At 39.8% G+C, this 24,160-nt stretch overlaps 2 protein-coding genes across 25 annotated transcripts in view; one reads left to right on the plus strand and one right to left on the minus strand.

Annotated features, from left to right (window-relative positions):
• Nucleotides 1-18,958, minus strand: part of BAZ2B (bromodomain adjacent to zinc finger domain 2B) — a 430,125-nt gene extending 411,167 nt beyond the window's left edge. For all 16 annotated transcript variants that reach the window (XR_003309384.2, XR_003309383.2, XM_026454040.2 and 13 more), the window contains exons 1-2: nucleotides 18,825-18,958; nucleotides 17,230-17,407 (exon numbers count right to left, since the gene is read on the minus strand). The gene's annotated coding sequence lies outside the window, so the exon portion shown is untranslated. The remainder of the gene's footprint in view (nucleotides 1-17,229; nucleotides 17,408-18,824) is intronic.
• The window catches only part of MARCHF7 (membrane associated ring-CH-type finger 7), a 57,572-nt gene continuing 52,136 nt past the window's right edge, over nucleotides 18,725-24,160 (plus strand). For 7 of the 9 annotated variants that reach the window (XR_002732639.3, XR_004229202.1, XR_002732640.3 and 4 more), the window contains exon 1: nucleotides 18,725-19,172. The gene's annotated coding sequence lies outside the window, so the exon portion shown is untranslated. Of the gene's footprint in view, nucleotides 19,173-21,058; nucleotides 21,101-24,160 lie in introns of all 9 variants that reach the window. The other 2 variants (XM_023217378.3, XM_023217379.3) reach the window with 2 other exon arrangements.

The following is a 24,160-nucleotide window of genomic DNA, read 5'->3' on the forward strand; positions in this document are numbered from 1 at the left end:
ACAGTTACTTTTTCATTTAAGTTTTCAAACTTATTTGGAAAGAAAAGTAGGTTCTTACATTTTTCAAAATTGAAGCATAATTTACATATCATAAAATTTACCCATATGTTTTAAAGTGTTGTCTCCCTCCCCAACTAAATTCATGTGTAGAAGTCCTAACACCTCCACTACCTCAGAATGTGACTGTATTTGGAGACAGGACCTTTAAAGAGACAAGTAAGGTAAAATGTCATGTATGTGGCCCTAATTCAATATGACTGGTGTCCTTATAAGAGGAGGTTAGGACACAGACAACACACAGACCAAGGGGTGATCATGTGAGGCCACAGGGAAGTTAGCCATTTACAAGCCAAGAAAGAGGCCTGAGAATGAAAACAACCCTTGAGACATTTTGACTGTGGACTTCTAGACTCCATACAGTGAGAAAATACATTTCTGTTGCTCAAGCCACCAGCCTGTAGTATTATTTGTTATGACAGCCCTAGCAAACAAATACACAAAATATATAATCCAGTGGCTTTTAGTATATTCACAAGCTCATAAAACAAACACCACTATCTAGTTGCAGTACATTTTCATCACCTCAAAAAGAAACCCTATACTCGTTAGCAGTCACTCCTACCTCCTGCCTTTCCTAGTACCTGGGAACCACTTATCTGTTTTCTAGCTCTATGGATTTGCCTATTCTGGACATTGATATAAATGGAATAATACAATATGTGACCCTCTATGTTTGGCTCCCATATCTAATGATAATGTTTTCAAGGTTCATCCATGTTGCAGCATGCAGCAGAACTTCATTCCTTTTTAAGGCTAAATAATATTCCACTGGATGGATATACCACATTTTGTTTATCCATTCATCCATTGTTGCACATTTGGGTTGTTTCCACATTTTGGCTATTATGATATGAACATTTGGGTATAGGGTTGTGACATGTGTTTTCAGTCCTCCTTAGTATATAGTTAGTAATGATATTGCTGAGTCATATGGTAACTATAATTAAACTTTTGAGGACTGCTAAACTGCTTTCTGAAATAGCTGTGCCATTTTACATTCCTACCAGCAATATATGAAGGTACCAATTTTCTACATCCTCATCAACATTTGTTACTAACTTTTTTATTGTAGCCATACTAGTGTGTGTGAAGAAATATTTCCCTTGTGGTTTTGATTTGCATTTCCCTAATGACTGCGGAGGCTGAGCATACATTTATTGTCTATTTTTTATGCATTTATTGGCTATTTTTATATCTTCTTTAGAAAAATATCTATTTAAATCCTTTGCCAATTTTACAATAATTGTAACCTATCTTACAATTAGATTATTTGTGTTTTTATTGTTGAGTTTTAAGAGGTTCTTTATTCTGGATACAGGTGCCTTGTCATATATAGGATTTACAACCTTTTTCTCACATTCTATGTATTGTCTTTTCACCTGCTTGATGGTATCCTTTGAAGCAAAAGGTTTTTGTTTGTTTTACCTTATGAGGTCCAATTTATCTAGTTTTCTTTGGTTGCTTATACTTGAAGGTGTCATATCTAAAAAAAAAACCACTAGTAAGTCCGAGGTCAAGAATACTTACATGTAATACTCACATTACAATTTTTTCTACAAGTTGTACAGTTTTAGTACTTAAAGCTAGATCTTTAATCCATTTTAAATGAATTTTTGTGCATGGTGTGAGATAGTGGTCCAACTTCATTCTCTGCATGTCAATTTCCATTTATCCCAGCATAATTTGTTAGAGAGGTTTTTCTTCCCCCATTGAAATATCTTGGCATTCTTGAAGAAAATGAATTGACTATAAATATAAGGGTCTAGTTATAAAGTCTCAGTTCTATTCTATTGATCTATATATCTATTTCTTTTTTTTTTTTTTTTTTTTTTTTTTTGAGATGGAGTGTCACTCTGTTGCCCAGGCTTGAGTGCAGTGGCGTGATCTTGGCTGATTGCAACCTCTGCCTCCAGGGTTCAAGTGATTCTCCTGTCAGCCTCCTGAGTAGCTAGGAATATAGACACGCATGCCACCATGCCTGGCTGAGTTTTTTTGTTTTCGTTTGTTTTAGTAGAGACAGGGTTTCATCATGCTGGTCAGACTGGTCTTGAACTCTTGACCTCAAGTGATTCCCCAGCCTCAGCCTCCCAAAGTGCTGGGATTACAAGTGTGAGCCACCACACCTAGTCTATATATCTATCTTTATGCCTGTGTTTCTTAGGAGGGGGTTATAGGTATTTTCATTAAACGAACCTCATTTCCTATTATTTTACCTTCATTTTCTATTTTCTTTCAAAATTATTTATATAGTTAAAGGTCCTGTCACTTTTTTTCTGTGAACAGGACTGGCTGTTTAAAATAGTTTACAAGATTCCTAGTTCAAAAATGACTTCTGCTTTTAGTAAAGTATGGTTTCTTCATTAGTTGGATTTGGAAGCAAGGCAGTGTGAGATCTGTCCTCCAATTAAAAAATATTTTTCTGTCTTGCAGGACCCTAAATTTTCCCCTTCTATTTTTCTTAACTGTTTAGTTTTCAGTTCAACTCTTCCTTTTTTACCCTCTTCTCCCCTAATGAATGCCTTTCCAAAACTACCTTTTTGAGTCCCATATATACTTACAAGTCCCTTCCCTGTAGTCTCCTCTGATCTATCAGTACTTCTTAGGAGGAAATTCTTCTGGAAATGTCTTTAGATGAATATCTTAAGCCTGTCACTAGCTTCTTTCTTCTCCTCTGCAGTTTTTCCCAGATCACCCATGCTTTTCACCACAGCTTGTACAAAGGCATGAATAATGGCTGGCTAGGATTTAGTATGTATTTTTCTACTTACAGATAATTTGAAGTTGGAACATTCTCTGCATTCTAATGTTAACATACGGTTATGTGTAGTTTTTTTTTTTTTTTTGAGACGGAGTCTTGCTCTGTCACCCAGGCTGGAGTGCAGTGGTGCCATCTCGGCTCACTGCAACCTCTGCCTCCGAGGTTCAAGTGATTCTCCTGCCTCAGTCTCCCAAGTAGCTGTGACTACAGGTGCATGCCACCACGCTTGGCTAATTGTTGTATTTTTGTAGAGACAGGATTTCACCATATTGGTCAGGCTGGTCTTGAACTCCTGACCTCAGGTGATCCACTCACCTCGGCCTCCCAAAGTGCTGGGATTACAGGTGTGAGTCACTGTGTCCAGCCTGGTTATGTGTAGTTTTATGTGTTCATCTTTATAGTTTTTCGGAGGATGTGTGAGGATTTTCAGAGTAATGCATTTGCCATTACTTTAGTTCCCCAGTCAATGTTTTAATAGTTTTGTAAATATTTTGTCTGCTTGTTTTTTCTGGATAAAGAATTGTCAGGTTTTTAATGGTCTGGGATATGTCTATTCTAGTATTGCAATGGTAATACTGCTTAAGGATAATATTGAAATTGGCTAATCTTAATTGACTCATTGGTTAATATATACTAAGATAAATTCTTCCAAAAGATACTATACTCCTACCATAACAAACAATTCATAAATCATGTGATATCAGAAATTACAACAGAAAAAAACACTGTTCACTAAAATACAAAATAATGTAAAAATCTTTTCTGCAAAAGGAGCTACTTGCTTTTGTTTAGGGGCTCTCTCCACTAGGACAATCATTTTTATATTTAAACAGTCAAATTCAATAAATAAGTAGTTTATTACCCTGGCTATATGAAAACAGTATTTGAATCATGGTCTATATCAATTTTGGCTTTTTTTGCACCTTGCTTACCAGAAGAGAATCTATGTAACTTAATGATCATGATATTAAAAACAAAATATTGAATGAAATCACTAACTTCTTAAATATAAATATCTTACATATATTTATACTTAGAGGATTTTACCTTGGAATACTCATTTTAATAAAGACATCTCTTTAAACTGCCATGATAATATTTTTATTGCCAAGTTTATTCTTGGAGGTACAATATTATTTCTTAGCATTACACTGATCTTATTTTATATGGGGGTTAAAGTTGAGTAGCGGAAATTTGGAACTACTCAGGTTCCATCAGTTAAATACTATGTGATCTTAGGTAAGTAACTTTGCCTCCCTCAGCTTTTGTTTTTTCATATGAAATATGTAATTAATTTAACAATACCTATTATTAGAGATTTTTTTGAAAGGTTTAGTGTTTGTAAAATACTTTGAGTATCAGAATGAAAAGACTGCATTGCAAATTACTAACAATTATAAATTTGCCCAGTACATATTAGCATGCTAATCACCAATGCTAGAAGTTTCATTGCAGTACCTTATAAGTTTAAGAGTTTTCCACAAATCTACTCTCTCTACTTAGTATAAAAGTATTTTACTAGGCCAAGCATAGTGGCTCATGCCTGTAATCCCAACACTTTGGGATGCTGAGGTGGGAGGATTGCTTGAGTCCATGAGTTTGAGACCAGCCGGGGCAATATAGCAAGACCCCATCTCTACAAAAAATAAAAAATTAGCTGGGCATGGTAGCATGCACCTATGGTCCCAGTTACTCAGATGACTTGAGCCCAGGAGTTTGAGGCTGCAGTGAGCTGTGACTGCACCATTGCACTCCAGCCTGGGCAACAGAGCAAGACCCTGTCCCCCACCTTCCCACAAAAAAAAAAAAGAGAATGTTTAGCCCTTCTCATATTTTTATAAAATAGTGAGCTGACTTTAATAATCCCCTAAATCAAAGCTTTTTTCTCAATGCTTCTTAGGAGTTAAAAATCTGACTATCATTTTATAATTTTAACCAAAGCAATAATTTTAAAATTTCTAATAGTTATAAATATTTCTCACATAACTGAATAGTAACTTGAACTGAAGATTTTTTTTAGCAACAAGACAGTATTTACTCTATCTGTCCAAAACATATTAGTACCGGATAATTACTACTTCACTTCTTTAAGCAATTTAAAACACAAAAAACTACAGCAACGTGTCTGCTCATTACTTCAACATTTATTGAGTGCCTATAGCTTGCAAGAACTGTCTTCTGGTAATCCTGGATATCAGAAGTAGCATGTGGTAACAGAGCAAGGAATATAGGGTAGTAGCCGACATACGCAGTATCCTCAGTGGGGCTCAGAACATACAACTGAGGACAGTCTCAACCTCCCCTGTAAAACTGTGATATACTTTCCTTGGAAGTTTTTGGATTGTATAGAAAATCAATATTTAGGTTGGTCCAAGCACATCAACACTTATTAAAAAGCTCCAGGGTCAGGCACAGTGGCTCAAGCTTATAATCCCAACACTTGGGGAGGCCAAGGTGAGAGGATTGTTTTAGGCCAGGAGTTTGAGACAAGCCTGGGCAACACAGTGAGATCCCATCTTTTTCTAAAAAATGAGCTGAGTGTGGTGGTGCACACCTGTAGTCCTAGGTACTTGGGAAGCTGAGTCAGGAGGATCACTCGAGTCCAGGAGTTTGAGGTTGTAGTGAACTATGATCACACCACTGGACTCCAGCCTAGGTGACAGAGCAAGATCCTGCCTCTTAGAGGGAAAAAAAAAGAGCTGGGGTTAGAAACAAAATGAATTTTCAAAGTTTATTCTTCATAGAGCTTACAACAAATCAGTGGAAAAATGCTGTTTAGTATTTTGCCTCAGCACTTTGATTAATCAGTCACTCCTAATGTTGCTTCTTACTTCTTTCTACCCACCTGAATCCCACCCTTTTCTGGGCCCAGTTGTAAAGCCACATCCACAAAACCTACAATATATTTTATTCACTCTTAATTACGATGAATTTTATCAACTCACAACTCCTAGAATTTTATTTATCTATGCTGCTTATCTGCAACGTTCTGGAGTCTGGGAAGTCCAACATCAAGGTGCCAGTTGGACTGGTATCTGGTGAGAGCTACTTTCTGCTTTCAAGACAGCATTTTGTTGCTGCTTCCTCTAGAGAGGAGGAATGTTGTCTCCTAACATGACAGAAAAGACAGTGAACCCACTCCCCTCAAGCCCTTTTTCAAGGGCCCTAATCCCATCCATGAAGGCTCTGCCCTTATGACTCAATCACCTCACAAGTGCTCCAGCTCTTAACTATCATACTGGTAGTATTATAATACTATTTAAGAAATATGGAGGACATTCAGACCACAGAACTTCACTAATAGCAGACTTAGAATTTACGAAACAATTACAGTTGTCCCTTATTATAGGGGGGAAGTAGTTCCACGACCTCCAGTGGATATCAAAATCTATGAATGCTCAAGTCCCCTATATAAAATGGGGTACTATTTGCATATAACCTATGTAATCCTCCTGTATACTTTAAATCATCTCTAGATTACTTACAATATCTAATACAATGTAAATGCTATGTAAAAGTTGTTATACTGCTTCTTAATTTGTATTATCTTTTACTACTGTTTTTTGTTTGTTTGTTTGTTTTTGAGACAAGAGTTTTGCCCTCATCGCCGAGGCAGGAGTGCAGTGGCATGATCTCAGCTCACTGCAACCTCCACCTCCAGGGTTCCAGTGATTCTTCTGCCTCAGCCTGTCGAGTAGCTGGGACTACAGGCGTACGCCACCATGCCCAGCTGACTTTTTTTTTTTTTTTTTTTTTGAGACGGAGTCTCACTCTGTCGCCCAGGCTGGAGTGCAGTGGCCGGATCTCAGCTCACTGCAAGCTCCGCCTCCCGGGTTTATGCCATTCTCCTGCCTCAGCCTCCCGAGTAGCTGGGACTACAGGCACCCGCCACCTCACCTGGCTAGTTTTTTGTATTTTTTTTTTAGTAGAGACGGGGTTTCACCATGTTGGCCAGGATCGTCTCAATCTCCTGACCTCGTGATCCACCCGTCTCGGCCTCCCAAAGTGCTGGGATTACAGGCTTGAGCCACTGCGCCCGGCCTCCGGCTGACTTTTATATTTTTTTGTAGAGAGGGGGTTTCATCATATTGGCCAGACTGGTCTCAAACTCCTGACCTCGTGATCCGCCCACCCAAAGTGTTGGGATTACAGGCGTGAGCCAACATGTCCTGCCCTGTATTGTTGTTTCTTATTGTTTTTGTCCTCGAATATTTATTGATAGATGGTTGGTTGAATCCAAGGATGTGGAACACGCAGATGAATTCTATCTAACTTAAGTTCCATTTAGTAGAATCTTTTTACACTAATGGGCAAGACAAATAATTTCTCAATTTCATAGTGATATCTCGTTTTTATGAGAGAAAGATGTTCAAGTAAAATTTGTATTAAATTCCTAGTTGTTACATAGATTAAATATGTGATTTAATCATGCTTAACATTAGAGCAAATTTAATTGGCAAACACATTTTTCATTAAAGAAAAATATTACAAAATTTCATTTTACTGTACTAAATAGAAGAATGCTTGGTCTCCCATAAAAACTACAGAATAAAATTTATTTCTAATCAATGGCAATAAAAAAGTTTTAATATAGTCTATAAATGAAACATCAATGTCACTAAAAAGACACAAAATACAATTTATACATACGATTTCAAGCAAGAATTTTAAAACAAAGTATTATAGACACAAACAGAACCTGTTCTTTTTTTTATTTTTCCTCTTCTCATTAATTTCTGTAAATAATAATGAAGGCTACTCTAATGTATTTATTGATTTTTAATAAGAGTATATAGTCTCATTCTTAAGCATTGAGGGTCTATATCATTTCTTTTTTTTAAGTAGAGGAAACTTACTCATCTCTATGGATTGATGGATGCTAAATTCAAACTTTAAAAAAATTCAGGGAAAAGAGGGAAATGTTCTGTTACAACTAATTAAAAATGTATGATGTATTTTTTAATAGTCATATTTGTAGTTTTAAAATTTGACTTCATATTTTAGTCTTATTTATGTATATATAATACATAATGTACATTTTATATTTTAATGTTTTATATTGTATATTTTTATAACACAACATATTTTATAATACATTATATATTTTGTATGTATATATTTTTTGAAACAGAGTCTTGCTCTGTCGCCCAGGATGGAGTGCAGTGGCGTGATCTTGGCTTACTGCAACCTCCACCTCCCAAGTTCCAGTAATTCTCCTGCCTTAGCCTCCTGAGTAGGAAGGACTACAGGCGCACACAACCATGCCCAGCTAATTTTTGTATTTTTAGTAGAGAAAGAGTTTCACCATGTTGGCCAGGCTGGTCTTGAACTCCTGACCTCAGGTGATTGCCTGCCTCAGCCTCCCAAAGTGCTGGAATTATAGATATGAGCCACTGTGCCCGGCCATTTTATATTTTATATCCACATTTACCTTAATTTTTGTAGATTTTTTTCATTACATATCTGTGCTAATTTTGTTCTGACAAAGTTTAAATTCTACAGTTGGTTCTGCTAGCAAAAACCAAAAACTTCTAAGCAAGATGTAAAAGCTTCTATTCAATGTGTAAGAGTTGTTTTTCTCCCATTTTGGTTGATTAAAAAGCAAAGTGTTATCATATTTTTAGTTCTTTCTATACATTTTTCTTTTAATAAGAATTAATGGTAATCATGTCTATGTAGCTTTCTTCTAAGCACAGACAAGAGTAAACACTAGCTGTTTTCATTTCTGGATATTATCAAGAATTATTAAAATTTAACTTAAAAACTCTTTACCCAGACTTTGAAAAGACAGATTTTCATCTGCCCAATTAATTTTTAATGCTACCATTTAATTAATGACTTATTAATACATCCCATTAAAGTCTTGACATAAAACTTTACAAAAAAATTTTTATTTTAATAGTCCTCTAATTTGATTATCGGTAATAACGAAATAGATTGATCCGGAAAGTATTTGGTTATTAACACAAGAAAGTGAAGCCTAATGCAAAACAGTCATATCATTATGTTTATAAAACTGTTACAGGGCTTACAAGGAAATCAAATATTCATTAAAATGGTTTTGGCCAGGCGTGGTGGCTCAAGCCTGTAATCCCAGCACTTTGGGAGGCCAAGACGGCGGATCACGAGGTCAGGAGATCGAGACCATCCTGGCTAACACGGTGAAACCCCGTCTCTACTAAAAAATACAAAAAACTAGCCGGGTGAGGTGGCGGGCGCCTGTAGTCCCAGCTACTTGGGAGGCTGAGGCAGGAGAATGGCGTAAACCCGGGAGGTGGAGCTTGCAGTGAGCTGAGATCCGGCCACTGCACTCCAGCCTGGGCGACAGAGTGAGACTCCGTCTCAAAAAAAATAAAATAAAATAAAAAAATAAAATGGTTTTTTACATTTTCATTCCTATCTTAGGATCCCAATATGCAAAAACATGTTTAAAACTTTCTTTCTTTTGGCCGGGTGCAGTGGCTCACACCTGTAATCCCAGCACTTTGGGAGGCCGAGGTGGGCAGATCACGAGGTCAGGAGATCGAGACCATCCTGGCTAACACAGTGAAACCTCGTCTCTACTAAAAACACAAAAAATCAGCTAGGCGTGGTGGCATGCGCCTGTAGTCCCAGCTACTCGGGAGGGAGGCTGAGGCAGGAGAATGGCATGAACCTGGGAGGAGGAGCTTGCAGTGAGCCAAGATTGCGCCACTGCACTCCAGCCTGGGCTACAGAGTGAGACTCTGTCTCAAATAAAAAAAAAAACTTTCTTTTTTTGAGATGGATTCTCACTCTGTTGCCCAGGCTAGAGTGCAGTGGTGTAATCTCTACTTACTACAACCTCCGCTTCCTGGGTTCAAGCAATTCTCCCTGCCTCAGATTTCCAAGTAGCTTGGATTATAGGCTCCTGCCACCATACCCAGCTAATTTTTGTATTTTGTTTTAGTAGAGATAGGATTTCACCATGTTGGCCAGGATGGTCTTGAACTCCTGACCTCAAGTAATCTGTCCGCCTCAGCCTCCCAAAGTGCTGGGATTATAGGCGTGAGCCGCTGCGCCCAGCCAAAACTTTCCATTTAAGTAACTATTTGTGATGAACATAAGTTTAAAAAATACCTTAATAAATGGACTTTAAAACAATGAAATAATCACATCCACCCCCCGCCCCTGCAAAAGAAAAAGCTTTCCCACAAATGTAGGCAAAATTAATCCTATGCAAACAAACAAAAAAAGCGCTGAGTTACATAGCCACTAAAAACAGAATTAAAATTCAATTTTGGGCCAGGTGTGGTGGCTTGCGCCTGTAATCCCAGCACTTTGGAAGGCTGAAGTGAGCAGATTGCTTGACTTCCCTGGAGGTCAAGACCAGCCTTGGCAACATAGCGAAACCCTGTCACTAAAGAAAATACAAAAGTCAGTCAGTAGTCCCAGCTACTTGGAAGGCTGAGGTGATAGGATCTCTTGAGCCCAGGAGGTCCAGGCTAGAGTGAGTAGTGATCGTGCTACTGTGCTCCAGCCTGGGCAACAAAACAAGACCCTGTCTCAAAAAAAAAAAAGAAAGAAAGAAAAATTTGAAAAGTGCAGAGGTCTCAGCTTCAAAGATAACAGTATTCAAACCACAACAATCAACCATTACCACCAACATGCTTATGTGCCATGTTAAAGTTAAGACTTACAAACATAAGATAAATATTTTAAGTGTGTTACCACTCCCATACCATTTTATGATGATGTAACAGAAAAATATGCAGGATTTCTTCTATACTGTCCTTGGTATAAATGGCATGCTTGCTGTCAAGAGCATTGAAGCTCCACGGTGAGAAACTTAGAATGAACTCTGGGATAAAAAATAGGGTTATTTGAGAAACTAGTTAAGTAGTACATACGTTGTATGTATATAGTTTTTAAATTATTAATATGCAAAAGTACAGATGAGGTGTTTCTAAATAACTGGAGTGAATGTATTCAATGGCTTTATCCAACTGCTAAGAAAGTGAAACAGGAATAGTGGGAAAAATAAGTTAACATCATTCCTAGGCATGCTGGTTGTATAACATGCACTGTATAATGCAAAATCAGTTAGGTGTATTGGGTGATTCTGGAGGACACAGTTACCATTTCCTTCCTTCCTCCCTCCCTCCCTTCCTCTCTCACTCGCTCTTTTTTTTCTTTATTTTTGAGATGGAGTTTCGCTCTTGCTGCCCCGGCTGGAGTGCAAAGGCATGATCTCGGCTCACTGCAACCTCCACCTCCCAGGTTCAAGTGATTCTCCTGCCTCAGCCTCCCGAGTAGCTAAGATTACAGGTGTGCACCACCACGCCCAGCTAATTTTGGATTTTTAGTAGAGATGGGTTTCACTATGTTGGCCAGGCTGGTCTCAAACTCCTGAATTCAGGTGATCCACCCGCCTCAGCTTCCCCAAGTGCTGGGATTACAGGCGTGAGCCACCGCGTCCGGCTTTTACTTATTTATTTATTTTTTGAGACGGATCTTGCTTCATCACCCAGGCTGGAGTGCAGTGGTGCATTCTCGGCTCACTGCAAGCTCCGTCTCCTGGGTTCTTGCCATTCTCCTGCCTCAGCCTCCCAAGTAGCTGGGACTACAGGCGCCTGCCACCACGCCCAGCTAATTTTTTGTATTTTTAACAGAGACGGGGTTTCACCATGTTAGCCAGAATGGTCTCGATCTCCTGTCCTCGTGATCCACCCGCCTCGGCCTCCCAAAGTGCTAGGATTATAGGCGTGAGCCATCACTCCCAGTCTCATCCGGTCTTCTTCATTTTGTTTTTTTTTTTTGGAGACAAGGTCTTGCTCTGTCGCCCAGGATGCCAGGCTGGGGTGCAGTGGCACAATCTCAGCTCACAGAAACTTTTGCCTCCTCGGCTCAAGCAATTCTCCTGCCTAAGCCCCCTAAGTAGCTTTGACTACAGGTGTGTGCCTCACGTCTGGCTAATTTTTGTATTTTTTTGTAGAGATGGGGTGTCACTGTGTGGCCCAGGCTGGTCTTAAACTCCAGGCTCAAGTGGTCTGCCCACCTTAGCCTCCCAAAGTGCTGGGATTATAGGTGTGAGCTACCACGTCTAGCCTAGTTACCACTTCTTATAAATGAACAAGTAGGTGACAGAAAAACAGAACAGTATTAATAAATGAGAAAGATTCAAAAGATAGGTAAACAATATTTCGTCTTCTGAATAGTTTAACATTTATAGTTCTGAATAGTTTAGTTTTCAGAATAGAAAACCCAGAAACATATTCAGCATAAATTTAAAAATTCAATATATGACAAAGGTGGTCTTTCTAATTACAGAGAAAAGAATGGATTATTTAGGAATGCTACTGGCACACCTGGCTATCTACTGAGAATAAAATAAAATTAGATCCTATTACCTTATTCCATATACAAAAATGATATTTTTTAAGATGTAAGAGATCAATTGAGAATAATTAAGCACGATCTGGAAAATGTAGGATGCTGCATGATAATATCAAGGGATAAGTAAGATTTTTTAAGCCAAACTGGAAACCTAGAACTTATTAAAGAAATCATTGACACATTTTACCATATAAACCTATCTATGGCAAAAAATACATGTAAAATCAATAGAAATGAAAAAAAACACTGTGAAAGCAGCATAGTGATAATATCTATTACAAATCAAAAGCAAAGGCTAAACAACTAAATATCAATAGGGATTTAGAGAAAAGGTACTATAGAATGAAAAAACTTAGATGAAGATGCATGCTTAAATTTGATTTCATTTTATAAATGGTAAAAAAACTCCATCAATACCAGTATTTCTGTAAACATATATAAGACACACACACACACACACATACACACTCTTTTATGATTGTGTGACCATGCAGAAAATAAGGTGGGAAGATACATAGTAGTTTGTCAACATGAGCTGTAAAGGATGTTTGTGCAGTAGTAGATAGAGGCAGAAGAGCCAAATTAAAAAGGAAAAGAAAAAGGCAAGGAAAAGGTGAAAAACGGAAAAGAGAAGGACTACACTAAAATAGTAGGTATGATACAATCACATACAAAGCTTTTTATAAAATTGTACACATATGTGAACATGAAAAAAAATTTAAGATAAAACAGGATGCTGCCTAACTTGGCAGAAGGAATGCTCAAGCAATTTATATCAGTATCCCCTTCTGCTTCCAATCTCAAAAAAATGTAATCTGAAGTGGTCATGGAGGCCAAGCATAGTCTTTGATTATTATAATTCTGAAGTTCGTGTGTGTCTGTGTGTGTCTGTGTGTTGTGTGTGCGCACATGCATGCACACGTGTACATTTGACTGAACTCTATTACAGGAACAGAGGTTAGTTCAATTTGGTTTTATGGTCTACTCCAGAGGTCAGCAAACTTTCTGTACTAAATATTTTAGGATTTCTAAGTCATACCATCTCTGTCACAACTACTAAACTATTGTCGTTGTAGGGTGAAAGCAGTTAAACTGTGATGGTTAATTTTATATGACAGCTTGGCAAGGCTAGAGTACCCAGTTACTTAAGTAGCATTAATCTGGGCTGCTGTGAAGGTATTTTGTAGAAGTGGTTAATAGCTATAATCTGTAGACTTTAAAGAGATTACTCTTGATAATGTTGCTGGGCCTCATCCAATCAGCCTTAAGAGCAAAAACTGAAGTTTCCTAGAAAAGAAATCCTGCCTTAAGAATGCAGCATCACCTCTGATCTTAGTTTCCAGCCTGTGAACCTGCCCTACAAATTTCAAACTTGTCAGCTTCCACAATTACGTGAGCTAATTCCTTAAAATAAGTATCTTCACAGACAGATAATGTATTGTATACTATGGTTCTGTTTCTCTGGAGAACCCTACTATATAATACGCAACAACAGACAATACATAATCTAACGGGCATGCCTGTGTTCCAATAAAAGTATTTAAAATAACAGGTAGTGGGCTACATTTGGCCCGTTTACCACAGTTTTCCAACTCCTGGTTTTATCAATAATAAAAAAATAAGGCTGGGCATGGTGGATCACACCTATAATCACAGCACTTTGGGAGGCCAAGGCAGGAGGATCATGAGAGGCCAGGAGTTCAAGACCACCCTGAGCAACATACTGAGACCTCATCTCTATTAAAAACAATAATAAAGTATAGCTGTTGGCCGGGTGCGGTGGCTCATGCCTGTAATCCCAGCACTTTGGGAGGCCAAGCACTTTGGGAGGATCACCTTAGGTCAGGAGTTTGAGACCAGTCTGGCCAACATGGTGAAACCCCATCTCTACTAAAAATAGAAAAATTAGCCTGGCATGATGGCAGGCACCTGTAATCTGAGTTACTCGGGAGGCTGAGGCAGGAGAATTGCTTGAACCTGGGAGGCAGAGGTTGCAGTGAGCCGAGATTGAGCCACTGCATTCCAGCTTGGGAGACAAGAATGAGACTCTGTCTCCAAAATAAATAAATAAATAAAATAAAATATAGCTGTTAACTGGATGTGGTACTGATGCCTGTAATTCCAGCACTTTGGGAGGCTGGGGAGGGAGGATCACTTGAGGCTTGGAGTTCAGGACCAGCCTGGGCAGCAAAAAATTTAAAAACAACTAGCCCCACACAGTGGTGGCACACCTGTAGTCACAGCCACTCAGGAGGCTGAGGCAGGGGACAGCTTTAGCCTAGAAGTTTGAGGCTGCAGTGAACTATGATGGTACTACCATGCACTCCAGCCTGAGAAATGGAATGAGGACTCATGTACTTAAAAACATGAATAAAATGTATCTGCTTTTCTTAAGCATTCTATATATTTCAGACAGTGTGCAAGGTTTGAATTCCAAGTGTTCCACAAATTGGGGATTATTCCTGGTGAGGCCAGATATTCTAGAGCAACTAAAAGCAGGAATGATCTTTCTAGAAGCAGTGAGATCTAGACTGTAAGCTTAGATGTAAGAGAGGTTTCTCAGAGAGGGTTTCAAGACAGTACTCTATGTGTTTTAATATCCTTTTATGTATGTATGTATTTATTTATTTATTTAGAGACAGAGTCTGTCACCCAAGCCTGAATGCAGTGACACGATCACCGCTCACTGGAAGCCTCACCTTCCTGGGTTCAAGCAATCCTCCTGCCTCAGCCTCCCAAGTAGCTGGGATTATAGGCATGCACCAATACACACAAGGCTAATTTTTAAAATTTTTTTGTAGAGATGGGGCCTTGCTTTGTTGCCCAAGCTGGTCTCAAGCATCTTCCTGACTCAGCCTCTCACAGTCCTGGGATTATAGGCTTGAGCCACTACATCTGGCCTCTATATTCTTTTAAATATTGGCTTGGAGAATTGAAAGTTTTTGATGCTAATCCAGCAGAAATCAACCAACAGAATGTTTTGGATATTCATGTATTAAATGTGGCAACTTTAAATAAAACTTGATGTGGGGAAAATAAAAATGTATAAAGGCACTAAATCAAGAGTTTATTATTTTTGTTATGAAAGGAATTCCTTACATCAAAGACTTAAAACAATGGACCTTTAAGTAATATATCCCTTAGAAGTCCTCATGACATTTTGGGCTGGATAAAAAAATAAAAAAAAAAAAAGAAGCAGGGATCCTCGGACAGGCACGATGGCTCACGCCTGTAATCAGCACACTGGGAGGCCGAGGCAGGCGGATCACCTGAACAAGTTGTTCTCAGGCAGGTAGACAGTAGAACAATAGTTACCAGAGGCTGCGAAGGGTATGTGTGTGGTGGGGGGTGGGGACAAAAAGAAGATGGTTAATGGGTACAAATATAAAGTTGGATAAAAGGAGTAAGTTCTAATGTTTGATAGTAGAGTGACTATGGTTAACAACATCATATTGTATTATTTCAAAATAGCTAGAAGGGAAGACTTGAAATACTACCAACATAGAAGTCATAAATGCTCTAGATGATGGTTATCCTAAATACCTTGACTTGATCATTACACATTCTATGTATGTAACAAAATATCCCACGTACCCCATAAATATATAAAAATACTATGTATCAATAAAAAATTATATGATTTGCAAAAGGCAAATGTAACCACATCTTTTCAATGTACCACCATTTATGCAAAGTAAAGGATATCTCTACAACTGCCCTTACCAAAGAGAAGCTTTTTAGAAAGTTAGGTTGTGGGATGAATAAAAGAGGGGAAAACAAGAACTTTGAAATTCAGTATCTGAACGAGCATTCTAAGCTATCAGGTGAAAGAAATACTCAAAACCTAAGAGTAGGCCGGGTGTGGTGGCTCAAGCCTGTAATCCCAGCACTTTGGGAGGCCGAGACGGGCGGATCACGAGGTCAGGAGATCGAGACCATCCTGGCTAACACGGTGAAACTCCGTCTCTACTAAAAAATACAAAAAATCAGCCTGGCGAGGTGGCGGACGCCTGTAGTCCCAGCTACTCGGGAGGCTGAGGCAGGAGAATGGCGTAAACCCAGGAGGCGGAGCTTGCAGTGAGCTGAGATCCGGCCACAGCACTCCAGCCTGGGCAGCAGAGTGAGACTCCGTCTCAAAAAAAAAACAAAACCTAAGAGTAAAGGGCTGCATGACCATGGGTAAATGACAGACAAGTTTATAAAATAAAAGGGGAAAAATTAGTAATAGTCAATAAGACGCTAACTTAAGAGAAGAAGCCAAGTTCAAAAATGAAAACTAAGATGAGTGGTGAGGGCAAGTGGTGAACAAAGATATTTAGATACAGAAAGGTACGTCAGAGTCACTCATAAAGGATAAAAAGTTTAGCAGGGAAAGGTCAAGTGGGAGAACTCTGTGGATAAAAGGCAAACATGGTGTCTAGATTGTCTGGAACAGTTCTGACTTCAAACACTTGCCTGTCAAATCACTTTGTAATGATTTTTAGTTAAGAAACTATCGTCATTTTCCATGACCATGTTTTACCTATTCACATCCATAATTCCTAGCAAAATGTCTTTTTTTTTTTTTTGAGATGGAATTTCATTCTGCCACTCAGGCTGGAGTGCAGTGGTGTGATCTCGGCTCACTGTAACCTCCGCCTCCTGGGTTCGAGCGATTCTCCTGCCTCAGCCTCCCAAGTAGCGGGGACTATAGGCGCCTGCCACCATGCCCGGCTAATTTTTTGTATTTTTAGTAGAGACAGGGTTTCACCATGTTAGCCAGGATGGTCTCCATCTCCTGACCTCATGATCCACCCACCTTGGCCTCCCAAAGTGTTGGGATTACAGGCGTGAGCCATCACGCCCGGCTGCAAAATGTCTTTACCGTAGCAAAATCTCAATAATTATTTATCACTCACGATAATTACCTGAATACTAAAATCAGAGAGAGTACATTAAAAAGAAACACAATAACCATTCTTAAATAATAAAAACATATTCATCAGTGGTCTTTATTTACTAGCACTAATAAAAAATCAGAAGTTCTGTTTAGCCTATGAAATTGGTGTCATACTCACTTCATAATATCATCAGTGCTGGGTGGAGACAAAGCCATAATCTGCCACAATCTGCACCATCCTTGCCAGGTTTGGGAGTTCTGTAGAGTAGTTACCACTGCCAGGTCTGACTGCCATAGCTCAGGAAGAGGGTGCAGTCATTTCTCTTAGCATAATCTTGAGAAGATGTCTAAGGGACCTATGTAATATTAAGTCACAGAAAGAGAAAATATTATTGGTGGTTTAGACATGGAATGTAATAGCTTACAATTATGGAATGCTTACTGTGTTTCAGGAACTGATGCATTATCTCATCTAAACAACCCTATAGGGCATGGGTACTGTTATTAATCCCGTTTTACAGGAAACCTAGGTTTAGCAAGATGAAGGAATTGCTTGAGATAACAAAGGTAGTAAGAGGCAGGGCTGGAATTTGAACCCATATAGTCTGGTTCTTCAGGGTGTATACATCCGTGTATCTATAACCACAATAATGCAGGGGCACTCGAACAGGCTGGAAAAAAATTATTTTTATTTAAAGGGCAAATTAATTTCCTCAAAAGTAATCTCTGTTCACTTTACCCCATACCAGATGCTTATTTTCATTTCATATCCTAAAAGTTAGATTGGCACTTACATGCCAACTTAAAATACTAAACTTTAAATCTTTAAAATTTATTGTATTTTAGAATTTATCATAGTGAAACATGTACAGTCGTTTGTCCCCAGGACAGTAAAATAAGGATAGTGATTGATACTCCATTCCCTTCTGATGTAATGACAAATACATAGAAACACTGTGTTTCACTTATTGGAATTATTTGGATCCAAAGGATAGCTTTTAATACCCTAACAAAATAGGTCATTAAAAAAAACCAAGTGCCTTTCAGTATTCTTCCAAGTTTCAATAACTGATCTTTTCCATTAAAAAACTTTTGATTCAGTATTCCAAATCAACATATCATCTAAATATTTCCACATATTTAGATGTAGCTTTTCCCTAAACTATTTCCTTTTATTTATTGGAAATAAGTACTCATTTACATCTTAGTTTGCCACATTTACAGTTCTTTGAAAGTTTCATCTAATATTCACCACACCATTCACCTCACAATTTTCCTCCCTCTTTCTAAATAGGTGAATTTGTTTACTGCAAAATCGATGGCTACGCTATTAAAGGTTACTATCAAGATTTTAAAAGACATGATCACCATCACCAAGATTTACTTACCACAAGGAAATTATCACAAGGTTGGACAAACCGGCTCCAACTCTTAAGGGAAAGAGCTTGCGGTCAGATCACACAGGGAGGGCAGGGAAGCAAGCAGGGAAGGGTAGGTCGGAAAAGGCAGTGCTTGATTCAATTCAACATTCAGTGCGCCACTTACCAAGCGCCAGAAAAAGAAAAAAAAGCCAACGAGCTGGGCGTTATTTCCAGCACGGGGCCCTGCAGGTTGGCCTGTGGGCGGGGACCCGGCGCCCGGGAGGGAAGGGGCTGGCTCTGAGACGCTAGCCGGGCGGGGACAGCCACCCAGGGCCGGGCCTCCAGCGCCCGACGCCCGCACACTCGCCAGCCCAGCTGCCGGTACGCCAGCCAGCCAGCCGCTGCCGCTTACCAGTGGCGCCTCGCTGACTCCCCGGGGGCACCTCTTCAACGGTTCCCGCAGTCAGAGCACCACCCCGCGGTGGGGTACCTCCAGCCCGCCCGCAGCTCTCGGTCCCCGCAGCTCCGCCACTCTCGCGAGAAGCCAGGAAGTCCGCGAAGTGGGGGGAGGAGGAGCAGGGAGGGGCACTTAACGGTGGCGGCTGGTTCTGCGCCGGATCCGGGAGAGGGGCGGGCGCCATTGTGCTTTGCTGCTGACTGCTTTTCCTCAGTCACAGGCCTAGAACTCCAAGGAGGAAGGCGGCGGTGCGGGTCGCTGCGAGCAGGACGCGCACTGGTCAGTGCCGGCTCAGGAGCCAGGGTAATGAGCTGCGGAGTTCGTTCTTCGTCCCGGGAGCTAGTTCGGGACCAGGCCGCGAGTGGGGGAGGGGAGGAAACGAAGAGGCCTGGGGACGCGGAGGCCGCTTCCTCTCAGGATGAGGTGGAGGAGCTTGGTCCGGGGCCACCGGTGCGAAGGGGATCACTCCACAGGCCTCCTCTGCCAGGGGTCTTTTGTCGGGTGGTGGAGTTTGTGGCGGGTGGAGGGGACAGATAGTGTGTCTATCTCAGGAACGTGTGGTGGGTGAGGGGAAGAGGCCTGAGCCCTCTTTTGGCGCGGGGCGGCCTCTTGGGCCGCGGGGCGGGGGGGTCCTTGGAGCCCTGGGGGCCGCAGGCGTCGCGCGTGAGCTCGCGGGTGAGCGCGGGGCAAAGGTGGGCAGGGCTCCGGCTCGGCCAGCCCGGCCTCGAGTCGAAGTGACTTCGACAGCGCCTTAGATTCGGCCAAGATTATCTTATTGGTAACGTCAGTTTTTGAATATCGTGACGCCCTGAGAGTTATTTTTGTGTTGTGGTGAATTGTGGGTTCTGCAACTCAAAGTAGGTGTTTGTATTAAAAATGGACCTGTTGGCCTAAGAAGTAAAAATATGGAAGGCGCTGGGAGTAGGAAACTCCCTCATTTTGGTGAAACTGCGTATTGAAGATGAATGTGTCCACCCACTCACCCCAAAATGCTGCACTTAATACTTTTTCCCAAGTACCAAAGTAAATATATTGGGAATGTCTCTATCTGGGTACTAAATTTGTCACGACTAATGTTGTTTGGTACTATTAGTTAAATGTGTCAAAACTGAATTTGGCGAGATTTTTTCCCCTATTTTGTATGATTGATTAGATATTTTTCTGGTTGCATATTATTTTAAATCTCCACGTTTCTGTCCAGAACCAAGATGTAGGGTTAAAGATGAATTTTCGATTTAAAAATCCAATAGTGTACAGTTATTATGAAGGAACACATGTAGTGTAACTAGATCTTTTTCTTGAGGTAGCAAAAAGTTTGTTTGAGAAATGAGGTCAGTATAATATTTTTATTTAACAGCTCTATAGTATTTCGGGAGACAGGACTGGTGCATGAGGCAGTAGCACCAGACTCAGAAGACCTGGGTTTGAGTCTTGATTTTTGCCGTAGTTGTTTATGTTCATGAGATTGTCTCAGAAACATGGCAGTTCATTTCTAGAGAGGATAAATTTGCTGAGGTGGTGTGTGAAGCAGTCACTGGGGGGACATAATACTAATCTTGGTTTTTTTCCAGTTTCGTGCTGGGTCAGGTGTCTTGAATAAGAATTCCTACTTATTCAAGTACAAATGGTTTCTTTTTTCTGCCACCTTGGAAGAGGGCTTATTTTCCCAGATAAAGCACGAGGATGCCCAGATTATGTTCTACATGAAGGTGTCAGGTAACAAACTGGACACAGAAGTCATGCATGACTCTCATGTAGCCAATTTTTAGTCCGCTCCATACCCACCTTACACAACTCTTTATCTGCTTTATGTTCAAGAATTGTCTACATTTGGACATTTTATTGTTGGAAAATAATTTTATAATGCAAAATCTGTCAAATATCTTTAAACATTTTTGGATAATTTGTAATTTATTGTAGTCAAATTACGAATTATGGAGAGCTTCACATTACAAGAATGAGCTTGATATGGCATCTGCCCTCCACAACTCACTGTTTAGTCATCAGACTAATGTATAAACAACTATTATTATCTTAGTATGACTGTACAGTAATTCTATGGGAGCATAGGGGAGGGGTGCTTACTCTTGGAAAGTTTACAGGGTTTATTTATTGTTTGAACTAAGATGTGAAGGATCACCAGGACTTTGATAAACTGTGCAAAGTCATGATATTATGGTTTGTTTTAGGAATTCATGATTTGTTCCTGTAGCTGAAACATACATTGAATGGTAAGTTAGAGCCTGACATAAAAGACTTTCTGTACTGTGCTAGGAAATTAGTGTCTGGGTGTGGTGGCTCACTCCTGTAATTCCATCACTTTGGGAGGCCAAGGTGGGAGGATCGCTTAAAGCCAGGAGTTTGAGACCAGCGAGGCCACAAAGACCCCATCTCTACGGGCATTATGGTGCGGGTGTAGTGGTGCACACTGCTACTACTAGCTACTTGGGCTGCTGAGGCAGGACCATCATTTGAGCTCACGAATTGGAGAGACTGCAGTGAAGTATGATACAGCTCCACTGCACTCCAGCCAGCACCGCAGAGGGATACCCTGTCTTAAAAAATAAAAATAATGTTAGTGCTCTATGCTGTGGAATGGAGAGCTATTGTGTTCTTAACAAAATAAAAATATTTTTAGGTGATCTTTGCTGATACATCCTTCTATTACCACAGATAATTAAGTGCCAGTAATAAAGAACAGTGGGACATGCATGAATGAAATGCGCGGTGTTGCGTTAGACTTCACTTTTAAACAAATTAAATTAACGAAGCTTTTAACTGTTAAATAAGTGAATCAACTGATCATATTAGAATGATTACAATTTAAAAGGAATTGGATTTTAAGTTCATACTAAGATTACTTGAATTCACCAAAGCAGAATTCAATTGCTGTCAAAAAATTTATCTTAATATACAGTATTTCCTAATAATAGGATAAGCCAAAAAGTCTGAGATTGGGGAGGATGAAATTATAATTTGAGAGTTTAGGTTGGGTGGGGTTAATAGTTTTATTTTATTTTTTTTGTGGCAGGGTCTCACTCTGTTTCTCAGGCTGCTGCAGCCCCAGTCTCCCAAACTCAAGCAGTTCTCCCACCTCAGTCTCCTAGGTAGCTGGTTGCGCCACCATGTCTGACCAATTTTTATATTTTTTTATAGAGACAGGATTTCACCATGTTTCCCAGGCTAGTCTCCAACTCCTTAGCTCAAGGAATCCTCTCACCTCAGCCTCCCAAAGTGCTGTGATTACAGGCCTGAGTGTGAGTAACAGCATGCCAGGGTTTAATTTTCATTAATCTTAATTTTCAACTTTTCTGCCCTGGCATGAACTTACATGGTCAGAGCTGGTTTTTCCTGCCCTCAAATATATTTCTCTGACTCTACTGGTTAGACTAGGTAAGTCGAACACCTGGTTTTAAAATCACCTGCTTGCTGCTCTACACCCATTTTTGTCAACAGCTTAAAAAGAAGGCAAGTTTTGAACCTTAAAAGTAGTTATCTTTCCCTTATGATCATTGTACATTAGTGTGATGTTTCACACTTTGTAGAAAGAACCCTAAAATGGTTTCCACTCAGTGAATGAAGATCGAAACTTGATGCTTAGAGATTAAATTCACTTCAAGGAGAACAGTTTGTCTTTTAAAGTGGTGTAGTGTAGACTTAACATCATAGTCATATTTTCTCATGGGTTATTAAAGTTTTTTCTAATTTTTTAAGATTTGGGCATACCATATTTTTGTGTTTTAAATATTTGTCAGCTAAAAATTAAGAGACTTTTTCATTTTAAGGCCCAAAATGTTGTGTACTTTCAAAGTGATTCCCTCATTGACCCACCCTTAGCTTCCAAGTCTCCATATTTACTATGATTTCCCACTAAGAAAAAAAAATTCCTTAGAAGCAAATTTTTTTTTAAGAAAAGGATATGCAAAGTATATGTAAATAATGAAATTATAACTGTGCGTTTGTATTTCTGCAAGACTCTTGAAATACTGCATTGGGGCTGGGCATGGTAGCTCACTCCTGTAACCCCAGCACTTTGGGAGGCGGAGACAGGCAGATTGCTTGAGCTCAGGAGTTCAAGACCAGTCTGGGCAACATGGGGAAACCCTGTCTCTAGTGAAAAACAATACAAAAACTAGCTGGGTATGGTGGTGCGTGCCTGTAGTCCAGGCTACTCAGGAGGCTGAGGTGGGAGGAGCACTTGAACCCAGGAGGTCGAGGCTGCAGTGATTGCACCACTGCACTCTGACCTGGGCAACAGAGTGAGACCCTGTCTCCAAAAAAAAAAAAAATAAGAAAGAAAGATTACATTGGTATTTTGTGTGGTTACTCTGGCCTTTGTGCCGTGAGTTTATCCTATAGTAGTGGTGTACTTTTAGTAATTCAATACCTATAATCTTCCTTGGATATTTAAGATAATTCCCCAGTTAGACTCAGTTAAAATCAGAGTTTACAGAGACTGCCAGCATAAGATAATAGTATGGTAACAGTAGAAAATAAGGGTAAGTTATGAAGCTTTGCTCTATGGCTGCATAACGAACCACCTCAAAACCTAGTGGATTGAAACAACTGGTTTTTACAGTTCTAGTTGCCTGTTGGGCAGTTCTATTGATTTCGCCGGGGTTTGCTCCTCATGTACCAGCATTCAGCTGGAGGATTTCCCAGGCGGGGAGGTCCAAGATGGCATCACTCATATTTGGCAGCTACTGTTGGTGGACATATAGGCCTTGCTCTATGTGATCATTTATGACACAGGAGTCTTGGGACAACATTCTAAGGGAAGCTTGTAAGACCTCTTACAACCTTGCAAATCTTACAATGTCACAATCCATTCTCTTAGTCACGCAAGACTGGGGTGGGGAAGTAAGACTGCCTCGTCCTAGGCAGAGCAGCAACATTGCATTACAAAGGGGGCTAATACTAGGATGGGGGAAATTTGTAGCCATATTTTGTAATTTACCATAGGTTCTTTAGACGACTATAAGAATAGATAGCCTCAAAAATGTCATGCTTGGGATTGCTTTAAAATAATAGAGTGGTTGGTAAAATAGGTTAGAGAGGTTGAATGTGGATAATAGTTGAAGACTTGATTGGTACATGGAAGCTCATTATTTGTGTATGTTTAAAATTTTTCATGATAAAAACTTTAAGTCATACTCAGGTAATCTGAACTTCGTTTTGTGAGGTGTTTTAACTTTATCTTTCACTTAGTCTTTACTAGAAGAGTATTACTTAGTATTTACTACTTTGTGGTATGTAGCTACTAAGGCTGTAAACCAGCAAGTTAGAATGGG

The sequence above is a fragment of the Piliocolobus tephrosceles genome, chromosome 11 (assembly GCF_002776525.5).
Source record: "Piliocolobus tephrosceles isolate RC106 chromosome 11, ASM277652v3, whole genome shotgun sequence".
Classification (NCBI taxonomy): Eukaryota; Metazoa; Chordata; class Mammalia; order Primates; family Cercopithecidae; genus Piliocolobus; species Piliocolobus tephrosceles.